A 15,115-nucleotide genomic window follows, 5' to 3' on the forward strand; every position below is an offset into this window, starting at 1 on the left:
TTCTTTAAGGTTTCAAAAATCCTTCTTCCATAACAACCTAAGTATTAAAGAAGAGTTAACTTGTCCTACTATTCACAATAATTACAAAAGAAATTCAGAAATGATGAGAAAACAGAGGCTCTATTCCATAACTTATGGCATTTTTTATGGGATGATTTAGAACATTACATTAGGATGCACACACCTTTTACTATTTTTTCCTGGTTATGCTTTCTCCTTTTTTGACTATAGATACTTTTTCATGCAAAGCATCTTGATTATGATTTCCCCTCACTCTATCCCTCCTAGTTACTCCCCACATATGCTTCTTTCCAGACCTATTCCCCTCATATCTTTCATCAGAAATAAAGGCTTCTAAGAGCTAAGAGTCAATTATAAAAAATTAATAGGGTAAAAAAATATTACACTGAAGTTGGACAGGGCAACATAACATGGAAGAAAAATCCCCAAAACAGGCATAAGTGTCAGAGACACATTTACTCCTTCAGTAAAGAGTCCTTTGATTTACATTGTGTCCTGCCTGCATAATATTCTAGGGCAATGATGGCAGGGAAATTTTGGATATAGAAAACCAATGTCTAATTAAACCAAGGTCCACTTCTTGCAATGGAACTCATACTCCCAAATGAATGGATAGTCAAGGACCTGACGCTAAATAGCCCTGAAACCAGGGGAAAAACCAAAGACCACAGTCCTAAAAGAAAACAAATAAAATGAATCCTGTGGATAATCTATCTTTATGGATCAGTATCTGATTCAATCATCATCAGAACAGCTTCCTCCAGCAGCAGAAGGAAGAAGATACAGAGACCCACAGCCAGACATTTTGTCAAGAGAAAGGCTAAGTTGGAGATGTCCATCAAATCTCTCCCCTCAGAGCTCAAGGATTTCAATACAAGTGGAAGCAGAAAGATTCTAAGAGCAAGAAGGGTTGTAGGACATTAGGAGACAATTGTTTTCATAATCAAATAAGAGAAGGGTGCCTATAGGCTCAGATAGATGGGAGCATCAGGTCCTGGGTCTACACACTTCCATGTCATGTCATTTGTGTATATATTGTAGCTACTAGTTTACGATCCCCCACTCCAAATTTGAGTTATTCTTATTTATATTAGATACTCACTTTGAAGATTGTACATGGCCTCTGAAGATACTACACACTGATTCCTCTGTTTTGGCTAAAATAAAATAATCATCATCATCATCATCATCATCATCATCATCATCGTCATCAAAGAAATTATCACACATTTTGAAGATGAGTTGGTTTCCTTACATGAAACAATTTGTCTTCTATATAGAGCTCTAAGATTTCATGAGATTTGCAGAAATTACAAATTTGCTGTAGCCATTGTATGAGCTTGTGGGTACCATTTTATCCTCCACATTTTTCTTCAACCAAGGATTCAAGATTCTCATTAAACTTATATAAAATTGTATGTAATAATGTGTTTAAAGGAGTCAAGTGTCCCTATCTTACATTTTGAGTTGCCTAGCTATTATCAGGATGCCTGGGCCTGTAAAATTGACATCCAGAATGACATGGTGTTCCACACTATCTGTGTCCCCCAATATATTTGTAAATGCTTTCAAATTGTTGAGAAAGAAGGGTAGCATGGGTCTTGAGGATGCCTCAAGATGCCTGGGAGTTATTTCCCATAATTTGTTCTAGTCAATGTCTCTGATGACAAAGTTACTCTTTCCCCCTAGCATACTCTTTATCATATAATCCTAGCACATCATTTCTCCAACATTTCCTTTGTTATGCCCAGATATTAACAGCAACATTCCTACTCAGGATCTACAATGGAGCCTGACCAGTATATATGGAAACATTAAATGTGGGATTTCACATCATAGATACATAATAGACTCCAATCAAAAAACTTTTGCAAGTTTGTACAGCTGATGGATAATATGGGAAGTTATTGTGCAAGGTAGACTGAAGGATCTTGTTTAGGCACACAGAAATGTATTCATAATCCAAGGTCATTATAGTGCATGATGTTAATTATCAATTTGATATGAGTTAGCATAAATATGAAAACAAAACTCAAAGAATGTCTACCAGGGATTATTCCAGATGTGTTGAATTATTTTAGATTGAATGATGCAGATGCAATTCTTTCTTTGGTTATGTTCCTGTACTGAATACAATGGAGAGTATGAGCTAAACAATAGCATTCTTATTTGTTGCTTTTCTGCTCACAGATGTGGTGGAACCAGTTGACTCAAGATTATGTCACATGACTTCCCAACCAAGACAGACTTTATATTCAAGCTATGAAAAAAAAAAATATACACTTCCATGCTTAAGTAAATTAATTTCAAACAAGACTGAAAACTAATTCAGGCATTGTTGAGTATTTGTCTACTGAGTAGATATTCTTCTTAATATTATTGCCTTTTTTACAACTGGAGTACAATTGGCATATGCTGTCTGAAAATCACAAACACTATTTTGCATTTAAATTTTTTGAAGGAAATTCATGAATTTTTTTATAAATTATTAAAATGGAACAATGTTTCCTTCTACCATTGTACCAAACTTTGTGCATAAGATGTAGACTTAATTTGCTATGATTTGACATCAATTCTTTCCAAAATCTAGTGGTTTAAAGGCTTAGTTCTTAAGGTAATCATGTTGAAATGGGTTTAATATGGAAAGATAAAGCCTAGAGAAAGAGGATCAGAGGTCTCACCACTCACTGGGGAGTTTCATCCCACAATACTCTCTCCCTTTCTGTTAAATTGTAATCATCTGGATGATCTTGTTGTTGAGGTTGTGTATCTGTGTCATATGATCCAAGCAAAGTATATGATAACTGAAATTTCATACTTCAACAGTTTAGCCATTAAAACTATTTACTTTAACCATTCTTTAGTTGAGGGACATCTATGTTGTTTTCAAATTTTGGCTAGTATGAATAAAGCTGCTATAAACTTAGTTGAGCAAGTGTCCTTGGGATATGATTGAGAATCCTTTGGTTATATGGTCAAGAGTGATTTAGTTGAGTCTTGAAGTAGATCAATTCCCAGTTTTCTGAAAAGCCATCATATTGTTTTCCAAACTAGCTGTATAAATTTGCACTCCCACCACCAATAGAAGAGTCTAGTTTTTTGTGGATTTTGTGAGACAAGGTTTATCTGTGTAGTTTTGGTTCCTGTCCTAAATCTTGCTCTATAGACCAGGCTGGCCTCAAACTCGCAGAGATCTGCTTGGCTCTGTCTCCAAAGCACTGGGATTAAAGGTTTTGGTCACCACCTGGTTAGAAGAGTGATCTTGTCCCACATCCTCTCCAGCAGGAGCTGCCACTTGTGTTTTTTTTTTTTTCTTCACCATTCTGCCAAGTGTAAGATAGAATCTCAGAGTCATTTTGAGTTATATTCCCCTGGTGGCTAGGGATGTTGAACATTTATTTAATTGTTTCCCTGTCATTTGAGATTCTTCTCTTGAGAATTCTCTATTTAGGCCTCTACCCCATTTTGTGATTGGACTATTTAGTTTTCTGAGGTCTAGATTCTTGAGTTATTTACATAGTTTAGAAATCAACCCCCTTTTGGATATGAGGTTGGTGTAGATCTTTGACCAATTTGTAGGCTGGTATTTTGTCTTATAGACAGTTTCCTTTGCTTTAGATACTCTGTTCAGTTTCATGAGGTCCCACATTTATTATTAATCTTAGTGTCTGTGCTACTAGTCTTATATTCAGAAAGTTGTTTCCTGTGCTAATGCCAATGCATTCAAAGTTGTTTCTCACTTTCTCTTCTAATCAGGTTCTGTGTAACTGGTTTTATGTTGAGGTCTTTGATCCACTTGGACATGAGTTTTGTGCAGAGTCAAAAATATGGATACATTTGCTTTCATCTACATGTTGACATGCAGTTGTGCTAGCACTATTTGTTAAAGATGCTTTCTTTGTTCCATTGATACATTTTTGGCTTCTCTGTCAAAAATCAGATGTTCATAGGTATGTTGTGGTATATTTACACAGTGGAATATTACTCAGCTGCTAAAAACAATGACATCATGAAATCTGAAGGCAAATGGATGGAGCTAGAAAAAACCATCCCTAGTAATGTAACCCAAACCCAGAAAGACAAACATGGTATGTATTTGCTCATAAATGGATATTAGCTCAAAAATAAAGGATAACCATGTTCCAATCCACAGACCTAGAGAGACTAGGTAACAAGGAGTTCCCAACAGAGAAATGAGATGGATAGATTTCCCTAGGAAGGATCTACTGGGTAAACTAGGGATGAGTGGGAATGGGAACATAAGTGATCCAGTTTGGATGGGACTAATAAAAGAGATATCTTGATAGGGGTACATTTGGGGGTAAGGTAGAATCATGGTTTAATGGAAACTCCCAGGAATCTACAAGCCTACCCCAGATAAGACTCCCAGATTGTTAGGTAAGAGTGATAGGTAGCCTGAATTGGTTATTTCCTGTAATCAGATTGGTAACTACACTAGTTGCCATTAGAGAGCCTTCATCCTGTAAGTAATGGAAGCAGATGCACATATTCACAGCCAAGCACTGGTCTTTGCACTGGGAATTCTGTTGAAGAGAGCATTTAAAAGTTGTGATAGCCAGGGGGCTTAAGTTCATCAAAAAGAAACACACAGAGATAATTAACCTGGGTACATAAGAACTCATAGACACTGAAACAACAGCAAAGGTGCCCTCATGTTGGGACCCTAAGGTCTCCACATATGTGCAACTGTTGTATAACTTGGGCTACTTGTGGGACTCCTAGCAGTGGGAACCAGGCCTCTTGTTGATACTTTGACAGGTTTTGGAAACATGTTTCTCATACTGGTTTGCCTTACCGAGCCATAATATGAGGGAAAGAACACAGTACTTCCTCAAATTGATATGCCATGCTCTGTTGGTATCCATAGGAGGCCTACACCTTTTTGAACTGCAACAGAGAGGTGGAGTTGAGGGGGGCACAGGGAAGTTATAGGGAGATAATTGGAGAAGAGGAGGGACAGGAAACTTCAGTTAGGATGTAAAATAAATGAATAAATTTAATTAACATACATACATACAGAAAGATAGGAAGAAAGAAAACAAGAGAGAGAGAAAGAAAGAAAGAAAGAAAGAAAGAAAGAAAGAAAGAAAGAAAGGAAGGAAGGAAGGAAGGAAGGAAGGAAGAAAAGAAGGAAGGAAAGAAGGAAGAAATGAAGGAAGAAAGTATAAAGAACCAAAGGCAAAATGTCTGGTTCAGAGTATAATTTCCAGGCCCTCCCAGCTGTGTGATCTTAAACAAAATGAAGAAATATCATTTTGCTTTCTTTTTCATGGACAAAATGAGAATAGTGGTAGTAGCCCTGCCATAGTGTCTTTATGAAGAATACATTACCTCATCTTGCCAATTCCTCAGTTGGTCCTGTTTCCTCAGACAGGAATCCTCTGAGGCCTCATCCAGAATGAATCTTAGTTTAACTGCTGCTTGAAAGCTTAATCACCTTTAGTTCCTGGTCCTCATGCCTTATATACCTTTCTGCTCCTGCCATCACTTCCTGGGATTAAAGACTCTTGTTACAATGCCTGGCTGTTTCCAGTGTGGCTTGAACTCACAGAGATCCAAGTGGATCTCTGCCTCCCAAGTGATAGGATTAATGGCATGTGTGCCACCATTTTCTGGCCTCTGTATCTAGTAGTTATTCTGTCCTCTGACCCAGATATGTTTATTAGGATGCACAATATATTGGGGGACACAATATATCACTACAATATGACATTATTTCACATGCATGAGATAATGACAATAGTTTTGCACAAATGATTGTTATTAATTTACAGTCAATGTAACATCATTCCCCACCATGAGATGTCAGCACTTGCATCTGTAAAACTATCTTGACATCTAAATACTACAACCTAGGCATGGCCACCATGATACATTGATCACCATCCCAACCATCATTTCCACCAGTTCTACCATCATTTCTACCACCCTTATATCACTATCACAGCAATTACCATGTTTGTTCGGCATCACCCCTTCCTCAGCACTATCATGTCTATCACCATTTACTCTCCAGATCATTGTATCCATCATTTTCAACAACTATATCACTATTCTTCCAATCTGACTACAAGATCTAGCAACACCTCTATCACAGCCATCAAACCTACAACCCCTCCTCCTACTCTGACTCTCATCACTTTCCCAAACCTCTCCCCAATTGAAGTCACTAGTGTTAGCAGAATGTCTATGTGAAATTATATCATTAAAACTATATATAGTGAAAGTGTAAACTCAGTGCTTATAGGGATGAACTTTCTGTTGTTTATTGTACAATTAATATTTCTGCCTCTACAAAAGCCAACAATTGTGGTTTCATATGATAATTATGTATATATGCTTTTGAACACCCAATGTGTTGAATAAAATGGGATTTGGGACAAGGAAAAAAGAAGAAAAATTATCCTAAGTGAGGTAACCCAGAGTCAGAAGGACAAAACTTATAAGTGGCTATGAGAGATAAAGCAAAGGTTAAACATGCTATATCCACAGCCCCAGAAAGGCTAGGTAACAAGGAGGGACCAAGTGGACAAGCAGGGACATCCCTGGGAAAGGTAAGTAAAAGAGATATACTGAGTAAACTGGGGGAGTTTGGGGATGGGAACATGAGGAATTCTTTTTGGAGGGGGAAAGGGAGGGTACTGAAAGAGATGACTAGAAGGTGGAGGGGGAAATTCTGGGCTCAGGTAAAAAGCTGGTAATAGGAAAACTCCCAGGATTCTACAAGGAAGAACCTATGTAAGACTCCTAGCAAAAGTGGATGCCATTTGACTAGGCAGCACTTCCAGTAAATGGATTGGGACACCAACCCAGGACCAAAACTTTTGACACACATTCTCTCCTGCCTTTGGGTTGTACCTGGAGTAAGGGAGGCATGGAGATTGTGGTAGTGGGCAACCAATGACTGGTCCAGCCTGATACCCATGACACAAGAGTGAGCTCACTCCTGACACTGCCTGGAGTACCAGGACCCAGAGGCTGGATGGCCCAGAGATAAAGGATAGAACAACAGAAAACATTCAACATGATGCCGAAAAATATTCTGCTATACTCATGGTTTGTGTTTACCTCAGTTGTCATCAGAAAGGCTTCATCCAGTTACTTATTGGAAGAGATTAAGAGACCCACAACAAAACACTAGGCAGAACTCAGAGAATCATGCTGAAGAGAGGAAGGAAGTAGTGGCTGTCCCTAGCACCTTGTCTCCCTCTTGGTAACCTATTCCTAATGCTGGGTTGCCTTGCCTGGAGCCTTGATATAAGAGGATGAGCTTAGTCCTACAGCAACATAATATGTCATGCTTTGTTGATACCCATTGGAGTTCTGCCCTTTTATGCACAGAAACAGAAAAGGAGTTGATTGGGACAGTGCAGAAGTTAGGTGGAGGATGGGAATGGGAGGAGAAGTCAGAAGGGAATCTGTGGTCTGGATGTAAAATTCAAAGAGAAAGAGAGAGAGAGAGAGAGAGAGAGAGAGAGAGAGAGAGAGAGAAATTTGTCGGATTTATAGTCGGAGGATTTTTCCTGTCTTGCTTGCCACTGAGGTCCCATAGTGGCTTGTTAAGTAATCACTCAGACACTGAGAAGCTTATATTAATTATAACTACTTGGCCATTAGCTCAGCTTATTACTGACTAGCTCTTATGTTTAAATTAAACCATAAAACTTATTAATGTTTAATGATGTGGCTTGGTACCTTTCCTCAGTTCTGCCTTGTTGTCTTGCTTCCTCTGTGTCTGGCCGGCAACTCCTGACTCAGCCCTCCTCTTTCCAGAGTTCTCCTAGTCTGCTTTCCCCCACATATACTAGCTGCTTGGCTACTGGCCAATCAGCATTTTATTTATCAACCAATCAGAGTAACACATATTCACAGCATACAAAATGACATCCCAGAGTAGAGATTGCAAAGGAGTCCAAAATATCAGACAAATGAAAAATATCTGAGGGAAGCATCAGTAAAGTTTGAAGGAAAAATATTGATTCAAATTAGGCAAAGCCTTATTACATAGCTCTAGAGTTTTAGAAGTTGGAGAGAATCTATCTTCTTGGAAGGCAAGTTGAGACAATTTGCAATTCCTCCTTTATTGGTACTTAAATCTCACCACCATATGGCTCAGCAGTTCTCAATGATGTGATCATTCTAGTTAAGATAACTGGAATACTTTTCAAGGCATGAAATGGATTATGCATCTGGGATAAGTCCTGGCCCTGCTGCCAGGGACCCTTTTTGGAGTCAATTCCCTGTGGTGGGATACCTTGCTCAGCCTTGATACAATGGGCAGTGGCTAGACTCTACTTCAACTTGGTATGCCAGACTTTGTTGACTACCATGGGAGGCCTTACCCATTATGAGGAGTGGATGGGGGTAGAGTGGGAGGGAGGTGAGGAGATGGGAGAAGGGGAGGGAGGGGGAACTGGGGTTGATATGTAAAACAAAACATTTTAATAAATAAATATATTTAAATACAAAAAAAGAAATGGACAATGTAGGCATAAATTGCACAGATGTTCAACAGTTTCTATGGTACTGATTATTTCCTTAATTTATATACACATAAATGTATATTCATTAAAAATGTGTTGTATCTAATTCTCTGCTTAATTTCTTTCTTGATTGTTTATATTTCACACTCTCAAACAACACAATAACAGAACTTGTGTTACCATAGGAATGGGTCTAGAAAACAAGTGTTAAGTACATAAGCACAATTAGTCTGATTTAATATTATCGTGTTTGAAGCCTAATTTCTAATGATCTCTGTATGCTGTTTTCAGGATAACACTTGGACACCCACTTGATTTTGTCTCTTTGTTTGGTCACAAGGAAATAAAAAAGATCATTTATATTTTATCCAACATTTCTCTGCTAGTTATAGTTCATTATAGTTTCAATTGTTGTAAATTATAAATTTATTCTCAAAATAGGTGAACTTCTTCCTAACATCTGTTGTATAAATCAGAGAAGATATTTAATTGTGCTTACAGGACCAATGTGGTCATTATATGCTATGTTTGGAACAGTCTTGTACATCATCAAAAGAAACAGGAAAAAAATGGTTGAGTTGGTTTTAGTAAAATACTTTCCCTTTCTATCCTGGTTTTCTGTTACTAAGAATAAAAGGAAGAAAATGTTTTTATTTTGATTCATATAATTCAAACTTGAAATAATTTGAAAGTTTAGAGCTGCAGTTCTCAACGTGTGGGTCATGATACCTTTGGAGCTGATATATCGTCCTGCACATGATATTTACATAACAATTAAGAAGTGTGTGAACATTATAGTTATAAAGTAGCAATGAATTTATTTTATGGTTGTGTGTCATCACAGCTTGTGGAACTTTATTAAAGGTCCACAGCATTATGAAGTTTGTGAACCACTGCACTAGAGTCACATACCACTACTTATGCCACCAAGACGTGAAGTATAGCAGGAAAATGAACTGATTCGCTAGGAGACTTAGGTTATCTGTAATTTTTAATTAGGAATTAGATATTTTTAATGATGACATGAAAAGCCCACTCATCCTAAAACTCCCAGCTTTAGTTGAGCAAACTGGGTATTTTACTGAACAGTACACAATCCATCTTCTTTAAGTCCCTGCTTATGATCTATGACCTTCAGTTTCACTATGGGCTGTTTTTCCTTCTCCTTAGCAACCATGAACAGTTTCCACATCTTTACAAGATGGCTCCTAAGGACACATCTCTGGACCTTGCCTTGGTATCTTCAATGATTCAATTCATTTGGAACTGGGTGGGAGCAATGATTTCAGATGAAGACATAGGACTTCAATTTCTCTTGAAATTGAGAAAAGAGAGACAAGAAATAGTGAGTTCTTAGCCTTTATTTGTATTTATATATGTAGAACATAACATTATTATGGAAAAATTCATACATATATTGTAAAGATATCACAATATTACCAAAAAAATTGTTATCTTTTATGGAAATGGAGATTTTCATTTGCAACTGAATCTTAGAATTCACAAATCAGAAAATCTTCAGAGAATCTGAGTCACTGCCTCACAGTGGGATATGATCCTAGAGAATGAGATATTTCTTCTTAATTTCTTCTATGAGACTTTTATTCTTTTATATCACTATTCTAAGTTATCTGAATTAAAATATCCAGACAGAATTCCATTCAACTGTGGCTACAATATTTGCTAATCTACATTATAGTGTATGGTAATAAAAAGTAGATTATTGAATCTACTTTTAAAAAGAAACTACTTTTTACTTTTTTATATTGGATAGGATTATTGTATATTGTATTCAAATTTTGTATATTGATACAAATTTGAGACTATTATTGTTGGATCACACTATATATGTATTTCTACTCTTGTTCAAGTTTTTTTTTTACCTATACAGTTCATATAACAATGTAATGAAAATTGCTAGTCCTTGAAAGTTATTATTACTAACTAATTTGGATATAAAGAAATGAAAGAAGTTAGTCATTATAATTGAACTTTTAGTAGGTTAGGAATATTTTCAAGTTTGAAAATATTTTTGATAGACAGATACTCTTCAAATACCTCAGAGATCTATGAATATGGCATTTAAGATGTTTTAATAACATAATTTTTACAAATATGATACATGTCTACTCTAGGCAGTATCAATCTACTTCAGAGAAGATGATAGGTATCAAAGAAATTCTCTATGGAGTTCACTTTCTTTGTGTCAAGATAGCCAGGGGACAAGAAAATGCCATTGTCTGAATTCCCGACAATATGCTGTCCAAAAGGGAGAAGCAGGACACAAAAGAAAGGAGAGCCAAAATATGCTAAGTCCAAGTAGGACAGTCCTTCAGAAAATCCTGCGTGACAGATGAGTCTGTGAGATATGCTAGGCATGCAGGCTAAAGATGGATGCCCAGTGTTGAGTAACCATGGGTGACTGTTCAGGCAGCCAGCTATTTCTGTCATTCCTCACATTTTTGTAAGTCGCTTATTTGCACTTCCTACTTACTCAGCTAATATTTCCTTCTTTGTTCTCTGAGGGAGCTGAAGATTAGATAGTTATAGTTTTCCTTGTTAATAACAAATTCAGAAAAGAAACACTAGAGAGTTGTAAAGTGTATATGTTTGAAAGATATCAAAAGATAGATTTGGTTGGTAATACTAGTTTAGGATAGAAAATGAATTAGGTAAAATTTAAACTCACCAAAATAGGATAAATAATGGAGTATTTTCTCTAAAATTATCAAATATTTATGAACTGAACATTGTTAATGAAATCTTGACTGTATATATAGTATACACTTATTGAACTTATTGTATATTTTTTCTTATATTAGATACAATCTTTTATTTTAGACAAAAAATGAAATGTGGTGATATATTGTGTATGCTAATAAAATTTGCCTGAAGATCAGAGAACAGAACAAGCCACTAGATTAAACATAGATGCCAGGCAGTGGTGATACACACCTTTAATCCTAGCACTGAGAAGACAGAGATCTGTCTGGACCTCTGTGAATTTAAAGCCACCCTGAACTACATGAGATTCATTTAGTCTAGGAAAGAAACAGAACCAGGCAGTGGGGTACACAACTTTAATCCCAATAATTGGGAAACGCAGATGTCTTTAATCCCAGCACTAGGAAGTATTATGGCTGGGCCACGAAAGGTGTATAAGGCACAATGACAAAGGAATGAGGGCTCTTTTGCACTGAGAAAAGCTTTTTGGCAGAAACCCTCTTTCAGCTGAAGCTTTTTCAGTTTAAATCCTTTTTGGCTGAACCCTTTTTAGCCGAGGACTCGGAGACATTCAGTCAGAGTATTCATGAAGTTACTGAGGCAGCAAGTAGCTGAGACTGGTTCCTTTGTCACTCTGGTCTTTCAGCATTTACCACAATGTCTAGATCCAGGATTTATATTAAAATACCTATTAGATTTCATGTCAAAATGATGGATATATTTTAAATGTACTTTGTAATCATTTAATGGTAAGAATCTTAAGAATTGTTAAACTAAAAGTAGATTGATGTGGTTATTCAAGCATAATTTTGAAATTTCTCTGACTTTACAGGTTACTTCCTATACAATACTATGTACTTGCTGTGATCAACACACTCCATGAAATTCTGTTGCAAAGAATAGATGCATGGCCAAGGAATTCTGGGAAAAGACTAGAATTTAACTCGAGGCAGGTACTATGAATTCTAATGATAATGATAATGATAATGATAATATATAATCTGTACCTTGGGGTCTATTCAAGTATTTTAGGAGCTTCTCTCAAACACATTGATTTTTTTTTTTTATGCTTTGACTACTTATCATGTGAACCTCATTTTTTGGATAGATTAAAATCCAGCCAAAACTGACATCCAATCAGAGTTTCATAATCCAATTTGAAATGTTTATATTCCTAACAGATGTGCATTTTATGTTTTTAATATTTGAAAAAAATTTAGTGCTTTCCCATGCAAATTTTAATGCCAATGTGAAGTTGATTGGTCTTTTAAGTAATCAAGAAATTGGAGATCAATGAAATTAATGTGTCTAAAATAATAAGTGATTTTGTCATATTGTTTAATCAGTTGAGACAGGCAATCCCTAACAGAATGAGAGACACCATAAAACAAGAAATAGGCTTGGATTGTCTCACCACTCTCCAGGTATTTCAGGTTTGCAAGTTTGAGAGAAAAAGGGCAGTGAGAAGCTGGTGCTTCCAAAATATAATGATATTTTTACTACTATCTAGATTTTTTCTACTATCTAAATACTTGTAATTAGTTCACAATTTGAAATCGATTAGTAAAAATTAGAGGAATCTAAACTTCATATTTTCTATTCAAATGTGTAATCATAATTGAGATTAATATAAAAGTGTTTCAGACTGTCCCTTTCTTGAAGAACCTCCAAATTATAAACCCACTGGAGACCAAATAAACATGAACTAGAAAGAAAAACTGGATATGGGGTATGACATTAACTATACTATGGATTATATGCCACTCTCAGACTTAAGAGGAAATTAGTAAAGTTTTCCCCATATTTGCCACATGGTCATCAATTTTATATGCCTGTAGAGATGATAAAGTGGAACACAAATATCAGCTGGTGTGTTGTACTTACTTTTGAAACTCTATATGCAACACAATTACACTGAAACTCAAGAATGACTTGTGTATCCTCATGGAATAGAGTGTTTCCTAATATAGTCACAACTCATATTCCTTTCAGGACATATTTTGTTTCTGTTATACACAAACACACACACACACACACACACACACACACACACACACACACACACACGTGTGTGTGTATGTGTGTGATTAACTTATACATAAGTGTGTTGATAAATTTATTGTATACCGTAATAAAATTTGCATTAATATCAGAGAGACAAAGGAACAAGCCACTGCCACATCTTAACTCTAGGACTCCTCAGCCTGAAAAGACTTTAGTTCCTGTTTCCTCATGCAATTTATACCTTTCTCTGGCCAGCCAAACTTTCTTATTAGTGCTGGGATTAAAGGCATGTGATTTCCAAGTACTGGGATTAAAGGTGTGTACCAACACTGCCTGGCTCTGTTTCTCTCCTAGACTGAGCCAATCTCATGTAGTCCAGGGTGGCTTTGAACTCACAGAGATCCAGACAGATCCCTGGCTCCCAAGTGCTAGGATTAAAGGTATGTAACATCACTTCCTGGCATTTATTTATAATATAGTGGTTTGTTCTATTCTCTATCTTCAGGCAAATTTTATTAGGCTACACAATGTATCACCATATATGTTAACGTACCCATCCCCATATATAATAGATAGATGTTTATTGTACATACATGAAAACATATATGTACATAAGTTTCACATGATATAAGTAATAAGAAATCTATATTATCTAACCACAAAATAGAGTGAAATGTTACTTTTAATTTATTTCATGTGTATTCAAGGATCTTTTTTAATGATGCCATGTTCTAAGTCACTGGAACTGTTGCCAAGTATGTATAAACTTTGCTTTCTAACCCATTTGTTACTGTATTTGGAATCCACCCTAAATATGCAGTGTGCCTTGCAGTCCAAGATTCAGAAAATCACATCAGTAAGGAAAGGCTGTGTGCTGTTTTGATTATGCCCCCTGCACAGAAAATGAATTTTCCAACATGACTCATTTGTATATAAGTTATCAAAAGATTCATTAGGTGAATTAATATCTCCCACGTTTACATAATTCTTTGATGTCTTATGGGATTTGAAAAGATAAATTTCTTTGTAAAATTAAATAAATCAACAATTCTTCCCCTTAAATAGCACACCTCAGTGACTTGAACTACACTTTTACTTATTAATCTAGAACAATTTCACATAATAGTAACTTTTTGGGAACTCCTTTATATTAGTAAATATCATTGAATCATTATCTTCAGCCTGAAATTCAACACTACATGATGCAGTACATATACTATTCATTTTACCCAAACCGTGGGCAGGGCTATTTATCCTTATTTTTACTTTCCTGTGAGTCTTTTTGGTAAGTTATACATGCTTGTGGATGCTGCATCCTGTTTGTGATGTATGCATTCAGTAGTAAGTCCTATATAATATAATGTCATCATTTGGTAGATTGTATTTTCATGTGTATTCTACTCCACGTGTGATTTTGGAAGTGAGCATAAAGAAATCTAAATTAAATCATTATTTTTAATGTTAAAAGAGGTGTGCAAAAAAATTATATTAAATAGTTGAGGATATCACCTTTGCAACAAGTGTTCCTTTGATACTTTGGTAGTTTTATTGTTCTTAGTGCATCAGGTAACTAAATAAAGAAGTTAGTTTTGGCCAGGCGGTGGTAGTGCATGCCTTCAATCCCAGCACTCAGGAGGCAGAGCCAGGCAGATCTCTGTGAGTTCGAGGCCAGCCTGGTCTACAAAGCGAGCTCCAGGAAAGGCACAAAACTCCACAGAGAAACCCTGTCACAAAAAACCAAAAAAGAAAAAAGAAGAAGAAGTTATTTTTGGAGTAATGATACATATCTACATAAAAAAACTTATATTTTTATTTAATCTTCAGACTAAGATGCAAGTTGTTTTGTATAATTTAATATCATA

Source organism: Onychomys torridus, chromosome 1, assembly GCF_903995425.1.
Source record: "Onychomys torridus chromosome 1, mOncTor1.1, whole genome shotgun sequence".
Taxonomy (NCBI): domain Eukaryota; kingdom Metazoa; phylum Chordata; class Mammalia; order Rodentia; family Cricetidae; genus Onychomys; species Onychomys torridus.